This window comes from Oncorhynchus clarkii, chromosome 7 (genome assembly GCF_045791955.1).
Source record: "Oncorhynchus clarkii lewisi isolate Uvic-CL-2024 chromosome 7, UVic_Ocla_1.0, whole genome shotgun sequence".
Taxonomy (NCBI): domain Eukaryota; kingdom Metazoa; phylum Chordata; class Actinopteri; order Salmoniformes; family Salmonidae; genus Oncorhynchus; species Oncorhynchus clarkii.
In genome coordinates this window covers 10,763,012-10,790,204 of record NC_092153.1, presented here as the reverse complement: position 1 = coordinate 10,790,204, position 27,193 = coordinate 10,763,012, and positions in this window count along the sequence as shown.

The window sequence follows — 27,193 nt, the reverse complement described above, 5'->3', positions numbered from 1 at the left end:
TGTTGCCAAAAAGTTCAATTTTGGTTTCATCTGACCAGAGCACCTTCTTCCACGTTTGGTGTGTCTCCCAGGTGGCTTGTGGCAAACTTTAACCAACACTTTTTATGGATATCTTTAAGAAATGGCTTTCTTCTTGCCACTCTTCCATAAAGGCCAGATTTGTGCAATATACGACTGATTGTTGTTCTATGGACAGAGTCTCCCACCTCAGCTGTAGATCTCTGCAGTTCATCCAGAGTGATCATGGGCCTCTTGGCTGCATCTCTGATCAGTCTTCTCCTTGCATGAGCTGAAAGTTTAGAGGGACGGCCAGGTCTTGGTAGATTTGCAGTGGTCTGATACTCCTTCCATTTCAATATTATCGCTTGCACAGTGCTCCTTGGGATGTTTAAAGCTTGGGAAATATTTTTGTATCCAAATCCGGCTTTAAACTTCTTCACAACAGTATCTCGGACCTGCCTGGTGTGTTCCTTGTTCTTCGTGATGCTCTCTGCGCTTTTAACGGACCTCTGAGACTATCACAGTGCAGGTGCATTTATACGGAGACTTGATTACACACAGGTGGATTGTATTTATCATCATTAGTCATTTAGGTCAACATTGGATCATTCAGAGATCCTCACTGAACTTCTGGAGAGAGTTTGCTGCACTGAAAGTAAAGGGGCTGAATAATTTTGCACGCCCAATTTTTCAGTTTTTGATTTGTTAAAAAAGTTTGAAATATCCAATAAATGTCATTCCACTTCATGATTGTGTCCCACTTGTTGTTGATTCTTCACAAAAAAATACAGTTTTATATCTTTATGTTTGAAGCCTAAAATGTGGCAAAATGTCGCAAAGTTCAAGGGGGCCGAATACTTTCGCAAGGCACTGTAATAAAACAAACAATGATGTGAGGCAACAAGTTTGGGAGTGCGTACAGAGAGAGATCACAGATGCTGAGGTAATTGGTGAGCATTGATTGCGGTGGTTAACAGTGGCACGGAGATAATGACTGTAATCTATACAGACTGGTGTGCTCGGACACAACCCTCGTTGGTAGAGCAATGCTATGCTAAATCACTGTCATTCAAAAATGACACAGAAAAAAAACGGATGTTATCTCACAATACTCTCAAAATCATACGTAATAGACATTAAAAATGGTCAACTGCTGTCTGACACAGTGTTCAGGTTTAGTTGGTGAGGTAGCCCTTGATTCAGATAACGCTAGGCCTCCTACTTAGTGTATCAAGCAAATACTTGGTTTTATTTTAGTCCCTGGCCGCAGAACAGCTCATTGTGACAGTGTTGCAGGACAGAACATTCACTTTACCACCAGAAGAACATGAGTGGGTGGCTCTCTTACAATGAGAAAACTCGTACATTTCCACTTTGTCAAAATGGGTATAATGTAACTGTTGCATTTGACTCGTCACATAACCCGCCTTGAGCACACAGGATTGATTTCAGAGAGGAAGGAAGGGAGTGTGTAGGCAGGGCTGGATTCACCTCCACCAAGGGAAGTTAGCTAGAGCATTGAAATAGAAAGCGAAACACATTCATTTCTCGAGGATGTTTTGGCAGAGCTCACTTGTGTCTGTTTCGTGGGGGATATTAATATATTAGGAGCATGTGGTCCATGGTAACAGACTAGACGTGATAGAGTGTGATTGCTGCTGTTTATGATCTTCTTTACCACTTACTGTATGTACTCAGTGGAGGCTGCTGAGGGGAGGACAGCTCATAATAATGTCTGGAACGGAGCAAATAGAAGCATGGAAACCATGTGTTTGATGTATTTGATACCATTCCACTGATACCACTCCAGCCATTAACATGAGCCTGTGCTCCCCAAATAAGCTGGCATCAACCTCCTGTGATGTACATCTTCCTCATTTAACTGGGATATGTCTTCTGTAGACAGGTACAGGTAACTGCCAAAGTAAAGGAAACACCAACATAAAGTGTCTTAATAGGGCGTCGGGCCACCATGTGCCAGAACAGCTTGAATGCACCTTGGCATAGATCCTACAAATCTATTGGAGGGTTGCGACACCATTCTTCCACGAGAAATTCCATCATTTGGTGTTTTGTTGATTTACATTTGACATTTGCGTCATTTAGCAGACACATTTATCCAGAGCCACTAACAGTATTGAGTGCATACATCAGATACAGGTGTGCACACGTGGAGGTGGAGGAAAACGCTGTCTCAGGTGCCACTCCAGAATGGTGACTGAGATGGTCATGGCATACATCACTTTCATGGTCATCAAACCATTCAGTGACCACTCGTGCCCTGTGGGCATTGTCATCCTATGGGGGCATAGCCATGGTAACCAAAACAATGACCTGCCCAGTATTTTTCTACATGACCCTAAGCATTAATTTCTTAATTAACTCAGGAACCACACCTGTGTGGAGCACAGTAGGTTGGTGGCACCTTAATTGGGGAGGACTGGCTCGTGCTAATGGCTGGATCAGAATGAGTGAAATGGTAGCAAATACATCAAACACGTGGTTTCCATGTGTTTGACGCCATTCCATTCACTCTGTTCCACCCATTATTATGAGCCGTCCTCCCCTCAGCATCCTCCACTGGTGTGGAAGCACCTGCTTTCAATATACTTTGCATCCCTCATTTACTCAGGTGTATCCTTTATTTTGGTAGCTACTTGTACGTTTAGTGTCATCCACCTACACTACACTCACACAGGAGCATTATGGATAATGTTGACTCCCCTGACCTAGTGGAAACCTTTTGGCCTGCTTCAAGAATCTACCCAGCTGTGACTCATAATCATTAAACTATGCCAGCAGAAGCTTTCAGCGCATTAAAGAACAAGATCTGTGCGCAAGTACCTCATGTTGGTCAAATGTCAACACAGAACTACTTGAAAAGCCTACACACCCCCTCACATCGTTTTTCCAGAGCCTTCAGAAAGTACCCACACTCCTTGACGTATTCCACATGTTGTTGTGTTACAGCCTGAATTCAAATTCAAACAATACCCCATCATTTCAAAGAGAAAACATGTTTTAATAAATGTTTGCAAATTTATTGAGAATGGAATACAGAAATATAGTATTCAGACCCCTGAGTGAATGTATGTTAAAATCAACTTTGACAGATTACAGCTGTGAGTTTTTCTGGGTAAGTCTCTAAAAGCTTTGCACACCTGGATTGTACAATATTTGCCCATTATTCTTAAAAAATTCTTCAAGCTTAGTCAAATTGGTTGTTGCTGATTGCTAGACAACACTTTTCATGTCTTGCCATAGATTTTCAAGCAGATTTAAGTCAAAACTGTAACTCGGCCACTCAGGAACATTCAATGCCTTCTTGGTAAGCAACTCCAGTGTAGATTTAGCATTGTGTTTTAAGTTATTGTCCTGCTGAAAGGTGAATTCATCTCTCAGTGTCTGAGGGAAGGCAGACTGAACCAGGTTTTTCTCTGAGATTTTGCTTATGCTTAGCTCCATTCTGTTTCTTTTTTATCTTGAAAAACTCCCCAGTCCTTACTGATTACAAGCATACCCATAACACGATGCAGCCACCACTGTGCTTGAAAATATGGAGTTGTATGCTGTATATGCTGTATTTTATTTGCCCCAAACATACCACAAAAAGTGAAGGCTTTGCCACATTTTTTGTAGTATTACTTTAGTGCATTGTTGGGATGCATGTTTTGGAATATTTTTTATTCTTTACAGGCTTTCTTCTTTTCACTCTGTCAATTAGGTTAGTATTGTGGAGTAAATACAATAATGTTTTCTCCTATCACAACCATTAAATTCTGTAAATGTCTTAAAGTCCCCATTGGTTTCATGGTGAAATCCCTGAGCGGTTTCCTCAATCTCTGGCAACTGAGTCAGGAAGGATGCCTGTATCTTTGTAATGACTGGGTGTATTGATACACCATCCAAAGTTCACCATGCTGAAAGGGATATTCAATGTCTGCCTTTTTACATTTTTACCCATCTACTAATAGGCGCCCTTCTTTGTGAGGTATTGGAAAACCTCCCTGGTCTTCGTGGTTGATTGATTTTTTATGTAACCTTTGTTTAACTAGGCAAGTCAGTTAAGAACACATTCTTATTTACAATGACCAAAAGGCAAAAAGCCTCCTGCGGGGACAGAGGCCTGGGATTACAAATAAAAATAAATACTATATATATATATATATATATATATATATATGACAAAACACACAACACAACAAGAGAGACAACACAACACTACATCAAGAGAGACCTAAGACAACAACATAGAAAGGCAGCAACACATGACAACACAGCATAGTAGTAACACAACATAACAACAACATGGTAGCAACACAACATGGTGGCAGAACAAAACATGGTACAAACATTATTGGGCACAGACAACAGCACAAAGGGAAAGAAGGTACAGATAATTGCATGTGTGGGGTACAGCGATGAGGTAGTCCTAACTGTCATGACTGAGGGACCTTACAGATAATTAATTGTATGTGTGTTGTACAGCGATGAGGTAGTCCTAACTGTCATGACTGAGGGACCTTACAGATAATTAATTGTATGTGTGGGGTACAGCGATGAGGTAGTCCTAACTGTCATGACTGAGGGACCTTACAGATAATTGTATGTGTAGGGTACAGCGACGAGGTAGTCCTAACTGTCATGACTGAGGGACCTTACAGATAATTGTATGTGTGGGGTACAGTGATGAGGTAGTCATAAACAAATTAAGTTAAACACTATTAATGTACACAGAGTCCATGGAACTTTTACTCCTGAACTTATTTAGGCTTGCCATAGCAAAGGGGTTGAATACTTATTGACTCAAGACATTTCAGCTTCTCGTTTTTTATTAATTTGTTAATATTTCTAAAAAGATAATTCCACTTTGACATTATGGGGTGTTGTGTGTAGACCAGTAACAAACAAAACTAAATGTAATACATTTTTAATTCAGGTTGTAACACAACAAAATGTGGAAAAAGTCGAGGGGTGTGAATACTTTCTGAAGGCTCTGTATCTACTCATCAGTCAGTGAACCACCAGGCACTGGGAGAGATAGAACTGACCTAGTGTAGATTATAACACTTCAATGATTTATGACACTCATCAGTCAATGTCTTCCTGAAGGACATAACTAACTACAAATGCTCCAGAGCATGATTGTATATGAACAGAAACCAAAGATGAGGATATTGCAGGTTATCTTATTTATCAGAGCAGTAATCCAAGGTGAAGAGAAACAACTACAACAGATCTTTATCAACTGAGAACACATTCTCATTTACAGCAACGACCTGGGGAATAGTTACATGGGAGAGGGAGGATGAATGAGCCAATTGGAAGCTGGGGATGATTAGGTGGCCATGACGATACGAGGTCCAGATTGGGAATTTAGCCAGGATTTAGCTACTCTGAGTTCTGTATTCTCAAAAACACATATATACAAAAAGGTTAGCTGTCGGACTGGTGTGTTATACAAGACAGATATCTTCTAAATACTGTAATATTGAGAGCCTTGAGGCGTACTATTATTAAGTAGTGTATCTATGTTTGAAGTGACATTGAGGTATTCTCAGTGTTCAACACTCCGATGACATGTCAATCAACATACATAATAATGTCTGTTCATGCATTAAACATTCACATTAACTCATGTATTTGAAACAGTTTCCAACAATCAGCTGTTACAAAGAGCATTGACAGCATGGTGCCTGACTTCGGGTAATGAGGGGAAGAAAGAGAATGCGAGAATCACTAACCATTATTTTTACAAATGTAACCTTTGGAGGAAATTGGGACATGTGAAGCCTAAAAAGGGAATCACACATCAAGACAAATGGTCTCTATCTTAAAGGGACTGTTCGCCCATGTTACAAATGTGTGACTGAGTTGCTCTAATTCCTCAACGGCACAGCTGGCAGAGCTTAAAAAAGCACCTTATAGTTGAACATTCTTCTTGGAGTCACAACTGCATTGAAATGACTTAGGAACTCTGCATACTTTGGAGAGGTGTGGACACCTGCAGACACCAGGTAGTCCTCTCATTCAAACCTTTGTCATTTGTGTGTCTTATGTTGCAACTACCCCACATTTTCCAGGAATATTCTTATCATGTTACTGAATGTATCCAGAATATTTTCAGAAGCAGCAAAAAGTACAGAAAATGTCAAATGCACATAAAATCAACAGTGTAACGTTTGGATTCAGTCTTGCAGGTGAACTGTTGTATTCTCCCCTTTGGTTTTATAACACTTTCATAACCTCCCAACTGATCCCTTAAAATTGCTACCATGGTTTTGCATTTGCTTTTCATATTTCTTCTGTTAGAAACATTTCAATTTAGCCCTATCCATATGGACCTATTCCCACGAATGTGAGAGGTTAAACAGTCACATTAACTCATGTATTTGAAACAGTTTCCTACAATCAGCTGCTGCAAAGAGCATTGACCGCATGGTGTGTGGCTTTGGGTAATGAGGGGAAGAACGAGAGAGTGAAAATTGCTGCTTTATTTCCTATTCTTTTAACCTTTGGGAAAATGTAGACATTTGAAGCCTTAAATGGGAATCACACAATACTTATTTTCTCTATCTTAAAGGGGCTGTTCACCCAGATTACAAATGCGCGACTGAGTTGATGTAGGCACACAACTGTACTCGGTACGCTACTTTATTTATGACATGCTACCACTCCCATTGGTTTGCGCGCAACAATGTTAATACTAACTAGAGTAAGCAAACTATCCTGCATGGAGTGTATAAAACATTAGGAACACCTTCCTAATATTGAGTTGCACCCCCTTTTGCCCTCAGAACAGCCTCAAATCGTCGAGACATGGACTCTATAAGGTGTCAAGCGTTTCACAGGGATGCTGGCCCATGTTGACTCCAATGCTTCCAATATTTGTGTCAAGTTGGCTGGATGTCCTTTGGGTGGTGGATCATTCTTGATACACACAGGAAACTGTTGAATGGAACAGGAAACTGTTGACAAACCCACCAGCATTGCAGCTCTTGACACAAACCGATGCGCCTGGCACCTTGTACCATATCCCATTCAAATGCACTTTTGTCTTTCCCATTCACCCTCTGAATGGCAAACATACACAATCCATGTCTCAATTGTCTCAAGGCTTAAAAATAATTCTTTAACTGTCTCTTTCCCATCATTTACAATGATTGAAGTGGATTTAACAAGTTACATCAATAAAGGATCATCGCTTTCCCCTGGTTAGATCATGTCATGGAAAGAGCAGGTGTTCCTAATGTTTTGTACACTCAGTGTATATTGTTAGTCACTGACTGACTTACCATAGAGCGACACATTTCTCTGGATACATTTGTAATGTTTCATTCAATCAAAAGCCATACTGCCAATACCCTTCCTCAACTATGACCCACACCTGCTCAACTCCCAAGGAAATCACATCCTGTTCAGACAGAGGGCGAACCAGCCAAAGCAAGTGGACAGGGTGTTGTATGGGTCAGGGTGGGTGTTGTCTGACAAAATGGTCTAGTAGTCCAGAAACACCTTTCCCCCTTCCCTCCAGATGGCCAGAGGAGACTGCCAGGGCAGGGCTGGCCTGCCTGCACAACCATGACCTCCAGCTCTGGATCAATTAGCCCAACATTAATGTTGTTAGTCTGCTACAGAGATACAGAGATGCCATCTCTCATGAAAATCAGCTGAGAGGAATTCTCCGTATGTCTGTAAACATGGTTAAAGATGGAATCTGCAGTAGGGGAAACAGCGCCACTGTTTGTCCCAGAGCCTTTGTTATTGTTTTGTGGATGAGAATGGAGGAGAGAAGCATCCGACAGCGTGGTAATAACAATGTGCACTACATATTCTGTTGTTCTATCGCGTGTGTGATGATGTCAGAGGGAAAGTTAAAACAGTGATCGTTGTTTGCAGTAACTTCTTAGTGGTTGTAATATCCAAACGGACTAAGGATTACAGCTTTAAGAGATTGTATGTGTCATTTTAACATGAAAATAAATTACGTAAAATACAAGGAATGGGATATTCCTAAAATGACACCATTCCCAAGATCTTGGTTTTCCTTCATTGGGAGGATGTCAGCTCCACACCCCAGATCTATTAACAGATGGGAAAGTGTGCCTTGCTTCCTCCTCTCCTCTTATATGGAGGCAGGAGACCCATGTAGGCTACACTGCTCCGGGGACCATATGTTACTCTTTCCTTCAAGGAAGAGATGGAGGCATGGAGACTTGCCAAATCACATTGGCTAGACCCCAGGGACTTTCTCTATTGTGTCAGGGAGAGCTTTGATGGACTTCCTCCAACAATATGGACCATTTCAATTGACCCTCCAATAAACCACCTCTTCTGGTACTCCCCAAAGACCAAGAGACCCAAGCATCCATTGAGACAGTGAGTAACTGAAGTAGTCAGGGTCTGTGTGTCACACCCTGATCTGTTTCACCTGTCCTTGTGCTTGTCTCCACCCCCTCCAGGTGTCGCTCATCATTCCCAGTGTATTTTTATCTGTGCTTTCTATCTCTCTGTGCCAGTACGTCTTGTTTGTCAAGTCAACCAGCGTATATCTCCTTGCTCCTATTTTTCCCAGTCTCCTGGTTTTGACCCTTGCCTGTCCTGACACCGAACCCGCCTGCCTGACCGTTCTTACTGCCCTGACCTCGAGCATCCCTAATGCCTTGTACTGTTTTGGACTCGGACCTGGTTACTGAACCCCTACCTATCCTGACCTCGAGCCTGTCTAAAGCCCTGTACTGTTTGGACTCTGACCTGGTTTATGAACTGTACCCGACCTGCCTTTTGCCTACCCCTTGTGTTATAATAAATATAAGAGCTCAACCACCTGCCTCCTGTCTGCATATGGGTCTCGCCTTGTGCCCTTATACTGTTATTTCAAAACAGAGGTTATATTGTGCTGGGCATGACACAAACACTATCAGTTTTCTACCCAGAATACCTATGGTAATGTCTGGTTAACACCGTCATCTCCCGCAAGGAGACACATCAACAATCAGCATCATTAGTGTCTACTGGGTCTATATGAATGACCTACTGTACACTCACAAGAATCAATATGAATAATCCAAATGGAGTTTACATAACAGAGTATGGATAGCAGGCGTTCCCTATCTCCAATCTATTTCCAGCAGTAAATCATTCACCCACCGAGGCTACAAGAAACATTTACCACTTTGTAACAACATGGAAGGATAATGAAATAGAACATATAAATGTAGTTACACTGCGTGGATGGGAGGGAGATATCAATATCTCAGATGCTCCTGGTTGGTTTCTGCAGGAACACTCTCCTGTTTTCTATGGCTGGGAGTGAGGAGGTAGGTTCTCTATCTCTGCAATCATAATCAACATTGATTCGACTACACTACATGCACGCCAGCATGGATTCATCTGAAGGGAGACTACCTAGGTTTTCATCTTTTCTTATTTGGAATCTACCTGCAAAATGCAGACAGGATACGTGTGATCACAGATTCATATTATTCAGGAAAATGTACAGTGTAGTAATCTACAACTTTCTTCAGGCTTGCAGTGACCTGTATCTACTTATTTGTGGTTGGTGGAAAAGGATTAGTGATCAGAAAACACATTAAAATGTTGTTGGGTTACATTCTGCAGCTCAGTTGAAGAATACAAAAATCCACAAAATACCACAAGACTAATGTAGGTGTCTGAGTTTCCTGGAAGCCATACAACATGCCGCCAATGACAGTCCTCAGCTTGTAGTTGTCTCTAACTTACTCGTTTTACACATCCAGTGTTAATTGTCACCTATTTTAGATTTCGTTTTAGGCTTAGTCTTTATGACTAAAACACATTCTGATCTTAGTCACATTTTAGTCATTTCATCCTTCTTAGTTTTAGTTATGAACGGTCGACTAAAACTCTGGACAATTTTTGTCTAGTTTTAGTCAGTCATTTTAGTACTATTTTAGTCATTGTAGCGTTCTTCTGTTTTGTTAAATAGTTCATACAAAGCTCTAACTTAACTTCCATCATAGCTTCCACTCCCTTAGTCACAGCCATTTCAGTCACATAATAGTCAGTGCAATCTTTTCTATTAAATAATTAGGCTAATATTTAAGCTACCTGTATGTGCACATTCAGGTGGCCTTGTCCAACTAGGCCTACGATCCCCTTGTATACTTTAACTGGCAACATTGATATTGTGGCAGAGTGTAACCAATGCCAGCCATAATTAACCATATAACACTCCCCATCATAACCATCAAGGGGGTAAATAACTGGTTTTCTGAGAAAAGGGGAGAATTGAAGTTTCACAGAAATGGCAGAAATATTACTTGCACTCCTAATATTCAACAAATACCATTTGATTTTCCCAGAGGAAAAAAGCAACGTCAACCCGCATTTACGGACTGCAAGAGACCGCATCAATGAACAACAGCGCACATGGGAAAATAGAGCTTCTGATGAGATCAAAGCAAAAATAGCCTACATGAAAGTAAGAGGGAGAGTAATCATTATTGTTTCTAGTTCAGGTTAGTTACTCGTGAAGTGTCCTTGCTTTGCATCAGTTCAAAAGATTGATGAGTGACTGAAGAGACCGCCTGGGAGCTGTGTGGGAGAGCCCCCCAGATCAGCTCAATCAGACCGTGCAACTGAAAGATCTTAATTAATGAGAGGATTGCATGACATTCTGCATGCTTGCTTATGATTGGACAAAACATATGAAAAGGAGCATGTCCATTAGGAATTATTGTCTAGTCACATTTTCGACAACTAAAATGAAAAGTTATTTGTAATAGTTCTTGTTTTTTTCCAGGGTCTCCTCTCATTATCATAATAGTTTTGGTCAGGAAAAATAGGTGATTGACAAGTATTTTTCTTCATAGTTCTTGTCGACGAAATTATATCAAACTGTATCAAACTGACCGACTAAAGGTTACAAATACTTGAATTTACACAACAAACCCCCAGCAAGCTTAGTAATTAAAGCAGTGCAGTTGACAAAGCCCCCATGGTGGAGCTGAGGTCATTCTCACTGAGGTGGGATAGCTGATAAACACCTTAAAAGCCCAAACATTAAGCCTTTATTTATCTATCAGCTCTCACCATGAGAGAAGGTACAGACCCATATGCTGTGGCCCAGTGAGTTCTAGGTATGGAACCATAGGGAAGAGCCTTCTCTCTAGCAGATGTACAGAGTGTAATTACTGTTCACAAAGGGGGTTCTAGCAGCACGCTATGGGTCGCAGGTCCTGTCCTACACAGCCTTTCTCTAGGAAGAGCCCTCTGGGAAAGAGCCCTGATGGGGTGGGTTGAGTCCCTGTGCCCCCTGTCACCCCCTGCCTCATGCTGTCAGATATGTAGATGACCTTTGACCCCCAAAATGGTCCCTAGATGGAAACAGGGCATATGTGCCACTACCATCATGTTCAGTAGCAGGGCCATGTTTTGTAACCGTATGCTGGATAACGTGGAAAGGCAGCAGAGGCAGTCAAGAGAGGCGAATTACAAGGTAATTGGGGTGCAATTTTAGGAGAACATGACAGATTTGTGAGTTTAATGAGCATAGAATGTTTAGCATTTTAGTCTGTCATCTGATTTGAAATGGTTAGACATTATGTCCAAATTATTACAAGGCAATTGATTTAATGAGAAGCTGCAGAGCCAAAAGTCTGGTTTCTGACTACCAATGCATGAAGTGGTTGAAGCTGGTTTCACCATACATTTTTTTTTTACTTCAACATAGCCTACGTAACCATGAGTTATAGTCTATGGAACACACACAACTTGGAGGCAGTTGAAGTAAAGACACATTTGAACTGTATCCTTTCAGTTTCTCTACTAGTATAACTTCCATTTTCATTAGGCACTTTTATGGCCCTGTTCCCAGGTGAAAACCCCAGTAAGGTATGGCTGTTTCCTCCCCTAGTTATTAATCAAACAACAATCCTTCTAAAAGAACCCATAGGGCGGAATGCTCTATTCCCCCGACTACGACACGCCACTGACCAATTTCCCATCAGGCACAGTGACTCACCCCCATGTTGGTAGAAGCTGCAGCGAGACTTTATTACCTCAGCACAGGCAGACAGGGAGTCATAAAGCTGACAGGTGTGATAACTCGTCCCCACATTGTCAGGGTGGAGCGAGGGATGGGACAGAGGTGTGATGGGGAAGGGCAGGAAGTGATCATCTTTGGAGGTGCTGAATGGTGCTGAATGGTCCAGCGACACGTCGCTGCCATGCGCCAGCCAGGATCTGACAGAGTGAGAGAGAGCCGTGGACAGTGATTGGTGACTGAATGGTCCAGCGACACGCCGCTGCCATGCGCCAGCCAGGGACTGGCAGAGTGAGAGAGAGCCGTGGACAGTGATTGGTGACTGAATGGTCCAGCGACACGCCGCTGCGATGCGCCAGCCAGGGACTGGCAGAGTGAGAGAGAGCCGTGGACAGTGATTGGTGACTGAATGGTCCAGCGAAACGCCGCTGCCATGCGCCAGCCAGGATCTGACAGAGTGAGAGAGAGCCGTGGACAGTGATTGGTGACTGAATGGTCCAGCGACACGCCGCTGCCATGCGCCAGCCAGGGACTGGCAGAGTGAGAGAGAGCCGTGGACAGTGATTGGTGACTGAATGGTCCAGCGACACGCCGCTGCGATGCGCCAGCCAGGGACTGGCAGAGTGAGAGAGAGCCGTGGACAGTGATTGGTGACTGAATGGTCCAGCGAAACGCCGCTGCCATGCGCCAGCCAGGGTCTGACAGAGTGAGAGAGAGCCGTGGACAGTGATTGGTGACTGAATGGTCCAGCGACACGCCGCTGCGATGCGCCAGCCAGGGTCTGACAGAGTGAGAGAGAGCCGTGGACAGTGATGGGTGACTGAAGGGGAAGCGTGACAGATCAGATCCGGCTGCTATGGGTACTTTCCAAATGGCACCCTATTCATTCTCTATATAGTGCACTACCATGGGTACTGGTCGAAAGTAGTGCACTAAATAGGGAAAAGGGGGCCATTTGGGATGCACCCTATGTCTCCTGTTGTTCCTCCTCTGTAGAGTACAACCGTCCTCTGGGTTGGCACTGGGGAAGCACACTCACAGGCCCTGTGCCAGGTTCTACCCCTTCTACCCTCTGCCAAACCCCCATCTACAGTCTCAATGAAACTGTACAGCCACTGTGTGTTTGGCTACAGTTTTAAAAGGTCAAATTAGCCTAACATTTTGTCATCAATCTACTTCAACAATAACAAATGGATTGGTCATGTAGAAGCTTTGTGACTGTCTTCTTATAACTAACTAATGACGACCTTGAAACTAAAACCTTAAAGATGCACTATGAAGAAATTGCTCCGCCATTTCCTGGTTACTAAAATTCTAATAGTTTGCCTAATTTCAGTTTATGTGACAAAACGCGCAAGTATAGTGTAGAGAATCATTGTACCATCTAAATCTCTGTGAAATATATTTTCAATAAACAAAAACGTATTATTTTCAGCTGTTTGAAGCTGGTGTACAAAACGGAAAGTAAAAGACACAAAAACTAAACTTACGAACGGGAAGCATAGAACTAGTGCACATAGAAAAGATCTACAGCTTCTTAGACTTGCTTTCAATAAGAATGACGGATCTATAACACACATTTCTATGTGAAGTTGGTCAGGTTACATATTGCAGCTTCGATAACAGTCTTGGGGGCCGAGGTGGGTGGAAAAAAAGGGTGGATAACAAGCTATGCCACAAAGCAAAATGTCAAGTATATATTTTGATCTCTATCAGTTTATATTTATAAAACATTAATAGAAGTGCAAGGATTTACGGCAAGTGAACGTTTTTGACTGCCAAATGTCAAAATGGCCAATCGTTCCTGGGAGGCCATCATATCGTATTCATGGATCTCTGTATAACTTTGTGGCTGGGAGGCAGTACTGTCAACCAGAGCACAGACAATAACTTATTGCTGATGTAGATCACAGCCAGCCAGCACACAGCCACTGCCCTCTACATGAATATTTTATCTCATACATATATGCCACAGTGCCCTCAAACACATGATCTTCTTTCCTCTTGCCCTAGCAGTAACATATGAATTATGCCTCTGTCAGGAGATTTGGCTTAAGACCATATTTTTACCCACCAAGCACATACACTTACATGTAATAGCATACTATCATAATATCCAAATGCATGCAGGCTATATAGCCTTTATGTACAGTGTAACTCTCAGGGGGCACAGATAACTGCCTGCTTGTATCAGCACGAACGCCCCTAGCTCCGAGGCAGAGACAGATGACACACCTCCAGACCCACCGTCAGTTCATTTACCTCCAGAATAAAGATTCAGTACTCTATTTTGTTTCTGTGGTGTTTGCCAGAGGTCCTCTGTTTTACTCAGGGTTAAATGAATTAAATGGGCGTATCGCCAAACCACTGTAGCTCCAAACCATAAGATATGTGCAGCCCCTTCCCTCCCAAGGCCTGGAGAAAGAGAGATATCGGGTTGTGTGAGTGTGTTTATCGCTTTGGCTGTCGGTGGCTCTGTGGGAAAAGTTTATCATGCCAAAAGAAGAGTAGTCTGCAAGGGCTTTCTTTGGATACTAAAAGGATCAGTCTGCAAGGGCTTTCTTTGGATACTAAAAGGGTCAGTATGCAAGGGCTTTCTTTGGATACTAAAAGGATCAGTCTGCAAGGGCTTTCTTTGGACACTAGAGGGTCAGTCTGCAAGGGCTTTCTTTGGATACTAAAAGGATCAGTCTGCAAGGGCTTTCTTTGGATACTAGAGGGTCAGTCTGCAAGGGCTTTCTTTGGATACTAAAAGGGTCAGTATGCAAGGGCTTTCTTTGGATACTAGAGGGTCAGTCTGCAAGGGCTTTCTTTGGACACTATAAGGGTCAGTCTGCTTGGGATTTCTTTGGATTCTATTATGTATGAAAGGAGATATAATATTAAGCAAGAAGCTATGTTTTTCTAATGAATCATGAAATAGTCTCTCATTAGAATCGTTCTAGTATAGAATAGTACATGATAATACTATGCCCTAGTTATCGTTCCTCAGACATTTCCCTAAAGACATCATGGAGTTGAGATCAACATCCATGTAAACAAGAAAGCAATGTTAACATCAATGTAAACAAGTCAGTTGACTAAAGTGTGAGTCTACAAAACATTCTGAACAGGATGTGATTACCTTGTGAGTTGAGCAGGTGTGGGTCATAGTTGAGGAAGGGTATAGGCAGTATGGCTTTTGATTGAATAAAACATTACAAATGTATCCAGAGAAATGTGTCAAACAGTGACTAACAATATAGACTAGGGACACCTGCTCTTTCCATGACAGAGACTGAGCAGGTGAATCCAGGTAAAAGTGATGATCCCTTATTGATGTCACTTGTTAAATCCACTTAAAACAGTGTAGATGAAGCGGAGGAGACAGGGTAAAGAAGGATTTTTAAGCTTTGAGACAAGTGAGGCATGGATTGTGTACGTGTGCTATTCAGAAGGTGAATGGTCTAGACAAAAGATTGAAGTGCCTTTGAACGGGGTATGGTAGTGTGTGCCAGGAGCACCGGTTAATGTGAAAAACTAGAGCGCTGCTGGATTTTTCACGCTCAACGGTTTACCGTGTGTATCAAGAGTCTTCCACCACCCAAAGGATATCCAGCCAACTTGACACGACTGTGGGAAGCATTGGAGTCAACATGGACCAGCATCCCTGTGGAACGCTTTCGACACCTTGTAGAGTCCATGCTCCAACTCAATGTTCGTAATGTTTTGTACACTGTGTGTGGTTTTTCTACATTCAGTAACCTGACTACAAACTATTTATTTAATTGAAGAAATTCCATCAGAGCGCCTCATTCATAAAGATGCAGCAAACATCCCTGTAAGTCATCAGACAGCAGCCAGTACTGTCAGTACCAGTGTGCCCATGAGCTGCATGACTGCCTCCGTCATGGGTGGCATACGGAGGCACTGCGTCCACCAGGTGGCCCACACATCTGGCTCATTACCTCTCAGCTACCACCATGACTCTCCACCGCTCTGACAGCCTGTTGGAATAATCTCATCAGGACCAGGGAGGCAGGGAGGGAGTCACACACTGTCATCGTAACATGCTGCTGTCTGAAATGTGCTGGAGCAGGACAGCAAAGGCAGCCATGCGCAGACCATGCAGTGGGAATGAGTTTACATTCTTGTGACGTAAGAACGAGATGGACCTTAATCGTACTTTTTCAGATAAGTGATACAATTAGGAAATAGCCATAATATGACTGATTTAATATGGCTTCCGACAGTCGTGGACTCAGAGCTCTAAAAGACAGGAGAAGAGGACGTTAGACGTTAATTGCTGTTGTCTGGCTGACTGTCACTGTCAGTGACTTACTTTGCCTGTCAGGTACTATCTGATGATGATCTTCTAGAACAGGGATGGGCAACTTTGATATGTTTGGGGGCCACAAAAATTCTGAACTCGCGCGCGCACACACACACACACACACACACACACACACACACACACACACACACACACACACACACACATTGAGAGCAAAACATTTTAGTGGCCCTTTTTTTTCAATTTAAAGTTTTATTAACTTTTCTTGTTTTTCAAATCAACAAACAAAACACATTCTACATTCACAGATGTGAAGAAAAAAAATAAAATAAATAAATAATACTTATTTTTATATATTTATATATACACATATACATACATATATACATACATACAGTGGGGAGAACAAGTATTTGATACACTGCCGATTTTGCAGGTTTTACTACTTACAAAGCATGTAGAGCTCTGTAATTTTTTATCATAGGTACACTTCAAAAGTGAGAGACGGAATCTAAAACAAAAATCCAGAAAATCACATTGTATGATTTTTAAGTAATTAATTAGCATTTTATTGCATGACATAGCGAGCACCCTAGTCTTGTGCCCCGTTCCAGAGGGAATCTGTCAGAGTTCAGTCCATTAGTAGTCACCATGGCATTTGGATGAGAGTATAGTGATTTGATCCATTTAATAAAATTTGGGCCCATTTTGAACTTTTCTAAGACTGAAAACAGAAAGCTCCACTCCATCCTGTCAAACGCCTTCTCAGCATCCAGTGAAGCCAGCAGGACAGGGGTCTTTTGTGCGTTTACTTGATCAATAATATCAAAAAGACAGTGAATGTTATCAGAAGAGTATCTATCACTAATAAATCCAGTTTGGTCTGCTTTTATTATTTTGAGAAGAAGAGTGTTTAGTCTTTTGGCGAGCAATTTGGTAATTATTTTGTAGTTAAAATCCAACAAGCTTATGGGCCGGAAGGACGAGCAGGATAGAGGGTCCTTGTCTTTTTTGAGCAACACTGTAATGCAAGCTGTTTGCATTGAGTCTGGGAGAACTCCGTTTTTGCAAAAATCCTCCAGCATTGGCATGAAGATAGGGCTGAGCTGGGGCCAAAAAGCTTTGTAGAACTCTCTGGGGAATCCATCTGGGCCTGGGGACTTATTAGGTGGCATGGAGGTAATTGCCTCCAGGATCTCCTCAGGAGTGAATGGGGAGTTGAGATCTTCTTGGTCTCTGATAGTCTCTGATAGTTTAGGTAGCGAGATTCCCTCTAGGAAAGAGTGGAGTTCTGCCTCCGTGTGTTTTCTCTCAGAGGTAGGTATATGGTTTGCAGTAAAAATAATGAAAAATTAAATTGATCTTTTTTTGGGTCATATGTGACCTCGTCCTCTGCTGTTCGGATAGCCATGACTGTACGCTCTGACTGCTCCTTTTTTAATTGGTAAGCAAGCAATCTACTGGGCCTATTTCTATACTCATGGTATTTCAGTTTAGTAAAGAAAACGTATTTTTTTAATCTCCCGAGTGTAGTCCAAATTCAGTTTGGCTTTGGCTGCTTTAAGATGACTCCGGGAGGTGCTGTCTGGGGATTGTTTATGTACTTTTTCACAGCATTCCAGCTCCCTCTCGAGATCTAGCCTAAGCATATGCAATTAGATGGCCCCTTAGTGTGGCTTTAGCAGCTTCCCACATTGTGGCCGGAGAAACAGGAGAATCTTTGTTGTCTTGTGTGTAGTTGTCTATCCATGTAGTTACCAATGTATGGAACGCTTCATTTGATAGCATGGAGGTGTTGAATTTCCAGCTCTTTGACCTCGGGATGTTTCTGCAGAGGTCAAAGAGGAGGTGGACAAAGGCGTGATCTGAAAGTGCTATGGGTCCGATTGTACACGTGGCTGAATTCATGAAACTCTTTGGGATAAAAATGTAATCTATACGGGAGTAGGTGTTATGGACATTAGAGTAGTATGTATAGTCCATAGATGAGCTATTAGTCTCTCTCCAGATATCTATCAGTCCCATCTCTTTAGTAAGAGAGTTCAACATCTTTGCAGATCTAGGATTTGTGGTGGGGACTTGTGGCTCATTGAACAGGGTTATCATTTTTGACATGAAAGCAGGAGTATCTGTGTTAGGGGCGTATATATTTAAGATAGTAATTGGTTGACCATACAGTTACCCAGTTATCAAAATAAATCTCCCCTCCGGATCAGATATATTTTTGTCAATTATGAATGGAACATTCTTATGGATAAGTATGGCTGTACATCTAGTGTTTGATTTGAAAGATGAGAAATACACCTGTCCCACCCAAGCTCTGCGGAGTTTGGCATGTTCAGCATCACAGAGGTGTGTCTCTTGTAATAGCGCGATGTCTGCTTTTTCCTTTTTTAGAGCACATAGTATCTTTTTCAGTTTTATTGCATGACCTAGACCATGGCAGTTCCATGTCAATAGATTTAAGGTACTAGTCATCGTCATCGAACAGTAATCAAACTTTAGTGCAAGTCATCTCTGGGTAAAAGTGGATAGTAGTTACAGATGAGTTCACATAAAAGGAAAATAAATGGTGTACATAAAATAACAATCTCTGAACACCCCAGCCGAGTTCCCAAACAACTCGACACATCCCGTTGGATCTATTACCCCCCGCTCAGTCTCAATTCTGTGTTCCGTTTTTTGTAATTTTTTTTAACGGGAACAGTTAGCAACGCCTCTTGCTCCTGGCTAATGGCGCTAGCTTTTTCTGAAGTTAGCTTCTTCTTGGAGGCTTTTTCCGTCGCTAATGCTCGAGTCCGGGTAAAAATGTCACCTGTAGTGTCGCCTTTTGTAGCTGCCATGACATTTTTGCTAATGCTAAAGGAGTTTAAACTTGAAGTGTGTGGTAAGGTTAGGAATTGGAAACTACTTGTGTGGAGCTCTTAGTTCACGCGGCCATCTCATTCAAGGGTCACGTGATCCCCCATTACCTGCAGTTTTACACATTTTGCCATAAGGTGAAGAGAAATGTTTGCAGTTTTTAATATGATATCTGAGTGAGACTGATTAACAAAATCAATGGTGGCCCCCCGGACGGTAATTCAACCATGATAACAAGTTTAGATAGCTGGCTGCTAAACTAACTAAAATGTTAGCTGACATGGCTAATTGACTGACTATCAGAGACTGACATAACAAGAGAGAAACTGCTGATGCACAACCAAATTTCGAATTTGCACCTTGTGTTTTCTACTATTCTAACTCGCAACAGTAAGTATATAATAATTAATCATTTGTCTTTTGGGGGGAGGGGGAGTTGATCCGATGGCCATCAAAAATGGGCGGGCTGCCAGTTGCCCATCTCTGCTCTAGAAGGACTGTCACCAGGGCACCGGTCTATATATAATGTAATGATCTTCTAGGACTGTCACCAGAACTCCAGTCTATATATAACGTGATGATCCTCTAGAAGGACTGTCACCAGGACTCCAGTCTATATATAACGTGATGATCCTCTAGAAGGACTGTCACCAGGACTCCAGTCTATATATAACGTGATGATCCTCTAGGACTGTCACCAGGACTCCAGTCTATATATAACGTGATGATCCTCTAGAAGGACAGTCACCAGAACTCCAGTCTATATATAACGTGATGATCCTCTAGGACTGTCACCAGAACTCCCGTCTATATATAACGTGATGATCCTCTAGAAGGACTGTCACTAGGACTCCAGTCCAGTTCTACCCCCAAGCCATAAGACTACTGAACAATTAATCAAATGGCCACAGGACTATTTACATTGACACCCCACACCCCCCTGCTGCTACTCACTGCTTATTATCTATGGATAGTCACTTCACCCCTACCTACATGTAGAAATTACCTCAACTAACCTAACACACTGACTCAGTACTGGTACCCACTATATATAGCCTCATTATTGTTATTTTATTCTGCTACTTTTTATAATGTTTTACATTATTTTATTTGGTAAATATTTAACTCTTCTTGAACTGCACTGTTGGTTAAGGGCTTGTAAGTAAGCATTTCACAGTAAGGTCTACACTTGTTGTATTCGGCGCATGTGACAAATAAAGTTTGATTTGATATATAACGTGATAATCCTCTAGGACTGTCACCAGGACTCCAGTCTATCTATAACGTTATAATCCTCTAGGACTGTCACCAGGACTCCAGTCTATATATACCACCATGTGCTTCTGACCGAGGTCAGCCTTGTTAGTTTATTAGCTCTGAGCACTAACCTCATTAAGGACAGAGTCCTCTGCCTTTACCTTCCAGCACCCTCTGCTGACTCTCCGGTCACCCTAAGGGGACGCGATGGCATCTCAAAGGTGTGCCACTTGGCCCCGAGGGCCCCAAGTGCCGCCAATCCAACCTGCGTTTTCTATCCACCATAGTTACAGCGTTGAGGCAAAACTGCTGTCACGGCAGATTTTTCATGCATACAATATTCCAGCTACAGCCACTGCCTTTAATCCCAGAGAGAACGAGAGAGGGCAAGAGGAGCTCTGATGATGGATTACCACTTCCTGCCATATACTGTAGTACTGTAGTGTTGCACTAGCAACAATTTCAAACACAGGCACTCAGTGAATACAGAATACAGCATGCAAGAAGAATATGACTGGAATACCTGGAATACACTCCTACTACTACTACAGATCCCTGCCGGTTTCCTGAAATAGCTTTGTTTATTTCAATGTCAACAGAGTTATGCCTCCCTATGAAGATTGACACTGTCGACTCCAAAATTAGACATGCCTGATATATTTAACACAACTTCTCCATCCTTTGAAATCAATAAAACACTTTAATTGCACCTCATTCCTGTGTATACCCTCATTTAGGGCTTTCACGTTCTGACCTTAGTTATTTTGTTAAGTCTTTGTTTTAGTATGGTCAAGGCGTGAGTTGGGTGGGTTGTCTATGTTCTTTTTTCTATGATTTGGGATTCCTGTGTTTGGCCTGGTATGGTTCTCAATCAGAGGCAGCTGTCAATTGTTGTCCCTGATTGAGAACCATACTTAGGTAGCCTGGTTTCACTTTTGAGTTGTGGGTGCTTATTTCCTGTTTAGTGTTTTTGTCTTTCACCTTACGGGACGGTTCATTTGTTATTTATTGTTTTTGTTCAGTGTTCTAGTACGTGATTAAAAGCTATGAACACTTACCACGCTGCACATTGGTCCTCCTCTCTTTCTCCCAACGCCGAACGTTACAAGGGCCGTAATTCGATGTTTGATAAATTGCATAATCCTATCAGAACACAGCAGGACGGGCTAGTACAGCAGGGCGAATGTGACAACAACAATGGTGTCAAGCACCGGTACGATGACAGATCCTCTATTTATCACAGAGATAGAAAGAGAGAGATGAGGTGAAATGGGAATGTTGTTGTTCCGTCCCTGGCTGTCTCCCCAGCCCCAGCTTCACTCCCCTTGCTTCAGCCTCTGTGTCTGTCCATGCCCTCCTAGATCCTGTTTAAACTGGACTGCTTTTGTCCTTAAATGACAGGAGCTGCTGATGAAGCTGCTCCTAAATAAAGAACGACTAGTGTAATGAATGCCGGGCCTCCTCCTGCCAAAAACTGCATTACAGGCTCTAATGCGCTCCCTTGTCTGAATCAGTCTATCAGCTAACTTGTTCCCAGAGAGTGAATTAAAGATCCAGAGAGGAATTAAAGATGATATTGGAGGAGAAGGGGTTAGTCGGAATGAGGGAGGGAAGGAAAGCCAATGAGAGATGCATCAAGACTCACCCAGGGCAGGTACACGACCCCGATCACCAACCCAGTGCCCAGGCGGCCATTACCTTTTAAAGCCTTTGAAATGAGAGGACTCTCCATCCTTTCCAAGGTGAACAGCTCTCCCTCTATGTTGAATAGTTCATTTCTCTGTCAGCAGGAGAAAGTAGCAAGATGGTGATAGTCAGAGAGATCCCTGCTTCCACAGACTTCAAAACAATCTTGAATGTTCTCAGCTTATTTATTTATGTATTTATTTGCCAGGGCCCATGTGCAACATGTCATTGCATCAGATTTAGCTTGATAGCTCATTTTCATCTGTAATCCCTGGGCAGAAAGCAATCAGCATCAATACATCATTACAATGCTACAATACACTGAGTGTACAAAACATTAAGAACACCTGCTCTTTCCATGACATAGACTGAACAGGTGAATCCAGGTGAAATCTATGATCCCATATTGATGTCACTTGTTAAATCCACTTCAATCAGTGTAGACGAAGGGGAAGAGACAGGTTAAATAAGGATTTTTAAGCCTTGAGACAATTGTGATGGATTGTGTATGTGTGCCATTCACAGAGTGAATGGGCAAGACAAAAACTGCAAGTGCCTTTGAATGGAACGGGGTATGCTAGTGGGTGCCAGGCGCACCGGTTTGTGTCAAGAACTGCAAAGCTGCAGGGTTTTTCACACTCAACAATTTCCCATGTGTATCAAGAATGGTCCACCACCCAAAGGACATACTGCCTACTTGACACAACTGTGAGAAGCATTGGAGTCAACATGGTCCAGCATCCCTGTGGAACGCTTTCAACAACTTGTAGAGTTCATGCCCTGACGAATTGAGGCTGTTCTGAGGGCATAATGGGGGAATGCAACTCAATATTAGGAAGGTGTTCATCTGGTCAATGTATATATATATATTTTCAGTGGGGAGAACAAGTATTTGATACACTGCCAATTTTGCAGGTTTCCCTACTTACAAAGCATGTAGAGGTCTGTCATTTTTATCATAGGTACACCTTAACTGTGAGAGACGGAATCTAAAACAAATATCCAGAAAATCACATTGTATGATTTTTAAGTAATTCATTTGCATTTATTGCATGATGTAAGTATTTGATACATCAGAAAGCAAAACCTAATATTATGGATTTTTGTTTTAGATTCCGTCTCTCACAGTTGAAGTGTACCTATGATAAAAATGACAGACCTCTACATGCTTTGTAAGTAGGAAAACCTGCAAAATCAGCAGTGTATCAAATACTTGTTCTCCCCACTGTATATATACACTGCTCAAAAAAATAAAGGGAACACTTAAACAACACAATGTAACTTCAAGTCAATCACACTTCTGTGAAATCAAACTGTCCACTTAGGAAGTAACACTGAATGACAATAAATTTCACATGCTGTTGTGCAAATGGAATAGACAACAGGTGGAAATTATAGGCAATTAGCAAGACACCCCCAATAAAGGAGTGGTTCTGCAGGTGGTGAACACAGACCACTTCTCAGTTCCTATGCTTCTTGGCTGATGTTTTGGTCACAGTGGTACCATGAGACGGAGTCTACAACCCACAAAAGTGGCTCAGGTAGTGCAGCTCATCCAGGATGGCACATCAATGCAAGCTGTGGCAAGAAGGTTTGCTGTGTCTGTCAGCGTAGTGTCCAGAGCATGGAGGCGCTACCAGGAGACAGGCCAGTACATCAGGAGACGAGGAGGAGGCCGTAGGAGGGCAACAACCCAGCAGCAGGACCGCTACCTCCGCCTTTGTGTAAGGAGGAGCAGGAGGAGCACTGCCAGAGCCCTGCAAAATGACCTCCAGCAGGCCACAAATGTGCATGTGTCTGCTCAAACGATCAGAAACAGACTCCATGAGGGTGGTATGAGGGCCCGATGTCCACAGGTGGGGGTTGTGCTTACAGCCCAACACCGTGCAGGACATTTGGCATTTGCTAGAGAATACCAATATTGGCAAATTCACCACTGGCGCCCTGTGCTCTTCACAGATGAAAGCAGGTTAACACTGAGCACGTGACAGAGTCTGGAGACGCTGTGGAGAACGTTCTGCTGCCTGCAACATCCTCCAGCATGACCGGTTTGGCGGTGGGTCAGTCATGGTGTGGGGTGGCATTTCTTTGGGGGGCCGCACAGCCCTCCATGTGCTCGCCAGAGGTAGCCTGACTGCCATTAGGTACCGAGATGAGATCCTCAGACCCCTTGTGAGACCATATGCTGGTGCGGTTGGCCCTGGGTTCCTCCTAATGCAAGACAATGCTAGACCTCATGTGGCTGGAGTGTGTCAGCAGTTCCTGCAAGAGGAAGGCATTGATGCTATGGACTGGCCCGCCCGTTCCCCAGACCTGAATCCAATTGAGCCCATCTGGGACATCATGTCTCGCTCCATCCACCAATGCCACGTTGCACCACAGACTGTCCAGGAGTTGGCGGATGCTTTAGTCCAGGTCTGGGAGGAGATCCCTCAGGAGACCATCCGCCACCTCATCAGGAGCATGCCCAGGCATTGTAGGGAGGTCATACAGGCACGTGGAGGCCACACACACTACTGAGCCTCATTTTGACTGGTTTTAAGGACATTACATTAAAGTTGGATCAGCCTGTAGTGTGGTTTTCCACTTTAATTTTGAGTGTGACTCCAAATCCAGACCTCCATGGGTTGATACATTTGATTTCCATTGATCATTTTTGTGTGATTTTGTTGTCAGCACATTCAACTATGTAAAGAAAAAAGTATTTAATAAGAATATTTCATTCATTCAGATCTAGGATGTGTAATTTTAGTGTTCCCTTTATTTTTTTGAGCAGTGTATATATATATATATATATATATTTAAAAAAAAGGGAACACTAAAATAACACATCCTAGATATATATATGAAATCTAAATATATAACAATAGCAATACCTAGGGAAGACAATTTAGTGTGAATGCAATGATACTTTTGTTAAAATAGATGATTCATCTCATCTGAAACCATGCATTTTCTACTCAGACTAGGCTGGAGATATTTTTGTGAAAATAGATTATTCATCTCATCTGAAAACATGTATTTTGGGTACTCAGACTAGGCTGTAGACATACCATAAATCTTTCACAGACTCCAAAACAATGTCTACACAATGTTTTCAGCTTAGCCTGATGAAAACAATTGTAACAAAATGTGGATCAGAACTAGTATCTCTTGCTGTTGATATAACTCAGACAGTTTTATTGGGTCCTTCAGAAACCCACTAAAGTAGTGTTTTCAAACCAGGTCATCTTGCGATGAGAAAACAGGCCTATAACAGGAAAATGAGCAATGGTGAATTGTTAATTCATTATCCCAATGAATTAGTGATAGAGAGAGAGTGAGATACATGAGGCACATGAAGAAGAGGGGCTGCAGATGCTCCCTAGTGCTCAGGGGGCTCAGAGCAAACAAACACAAGCGGTGTTCACACACACACAACCCATGTCACAAAACCAACCTCTCCCACTCCATTTCAGAACACTTTTCTTTGTGTAGGGCACCAGGTTACTAGATGTCTTTCACCAACACATGTGTAAGCCCAGTGATATACAGTGCCTTGCGAAAGTATTCGGCCCCCTTGAACTTTGCGACCTTTTGCCACATTTCAGGCTTCAAACATAAAGATATAAAACTGTATTTTTTTGTGAAGAATCAACAACAAGTGGGACACAATCATGAAGTGGAACGACATTTATTGGATATTTCAAACTTTTTTAACAAATCAAAAATTGAAAAATTGGGCGTGCAAAATGATTCAGCCCCTTTACTTTCAGTGCAGCAAACTCTCTCCAGAAGTTCAGTGAGGATCTCTGAATGATCCAATGTTGACATAAATGACTAATGATGATAAATACAATCCACCTGTGTGTAATCAAGTCTCCGTATAAATGCACCTGCACTGTGATAGTCTCAGAGGTCCGTTAAAAGCGCAGAGAGCATCATGAAGAACAAGGAACACACCAGGCAGGTCCGAGATACTGTTGTGAAGAAGTTTAAAGCCGGATTTGGATACAAAAAGATTTCCCAAGCTTTAAACATCCCAAGGAGCACTGTGCAAGCGATAATATTGAAATGGAAGGAGTATCAGACCACTGCAAATCTACCAAGACCTGGCCGTCCCTCTAAACTTTCAGCTCATACAAGGAGAAGACTGATCAGAGATGCAGCCAAGAGGCCCATGATCACTCTGGATGAACTGCAGAGATCTACAGCTGAGGTGGGAGACTCTGTCCATAGGAAAACAATCAGTTGTATATTGCACAAATCTGGCCTTTATGTAAGAGTGGCAAGAAGAAAGCCATTTCTTAAAGATATCCATAAAAAGTGTTGTTTAAAGTTTGCCAAAAGCCACCTGGGAGACACACCAAACATGTGGAAAAAGGTGCTCTGGTCAGATGAAACCAAAATTGAACTTTTTGGCTAAAATGCAAAATGTTATGTTTGGCGTAAAAGCAACACAGCTGAACACACCATCCCCACTGTCAAACATGGTGGTGGCAGCTTCATGGTTTGGGCCTGCTTTTCTTCAGCAGGGACAGGGAAGATGGTTCAAATTGATGGGAAGATGGATGGAGCCAAATACAGGACCATTCTGGAAGAAAACCTAAAAGAGTCTGCAAAAGACCTGAGACTGGGACGGAGATTTGTCTTCCAACAAGAGAATGATCCAAAACATAAAGCAAAATCTACAATGGAATGGTTCAATAATAAACATATCCAGGTGTTAGAATGGCCAAGTCAAAGTCCAGACCTGAATCCAATCGAGAATCCGTGGAAAGAACTGAAAACTGCTGTTCACAAATGCTCTCCATCCAACCTCACTGAGCTCGAGCTGTTTTGCAAGGAGGAATGGGAAAAAATGTCAGTCTCTCGATGTGCAAAACTGATAGAGACATACCCCAAGCGACTTACAGCTGTAATCGCAGCAAAAGGTGGCGCTACAAAGTATTAACTTAAAGGGGCTGAATAATTTTGCACGCCCAATTTTTCAGTTTTTGATTTGTTAAAAAAGTTTTAAATATCCAATAAATGTCGTTCCACTTCATGATTGTGTCCCACTTGTTGTTGATTCTTCACAAAAAAATACAGTTTTATATCTTTATGTT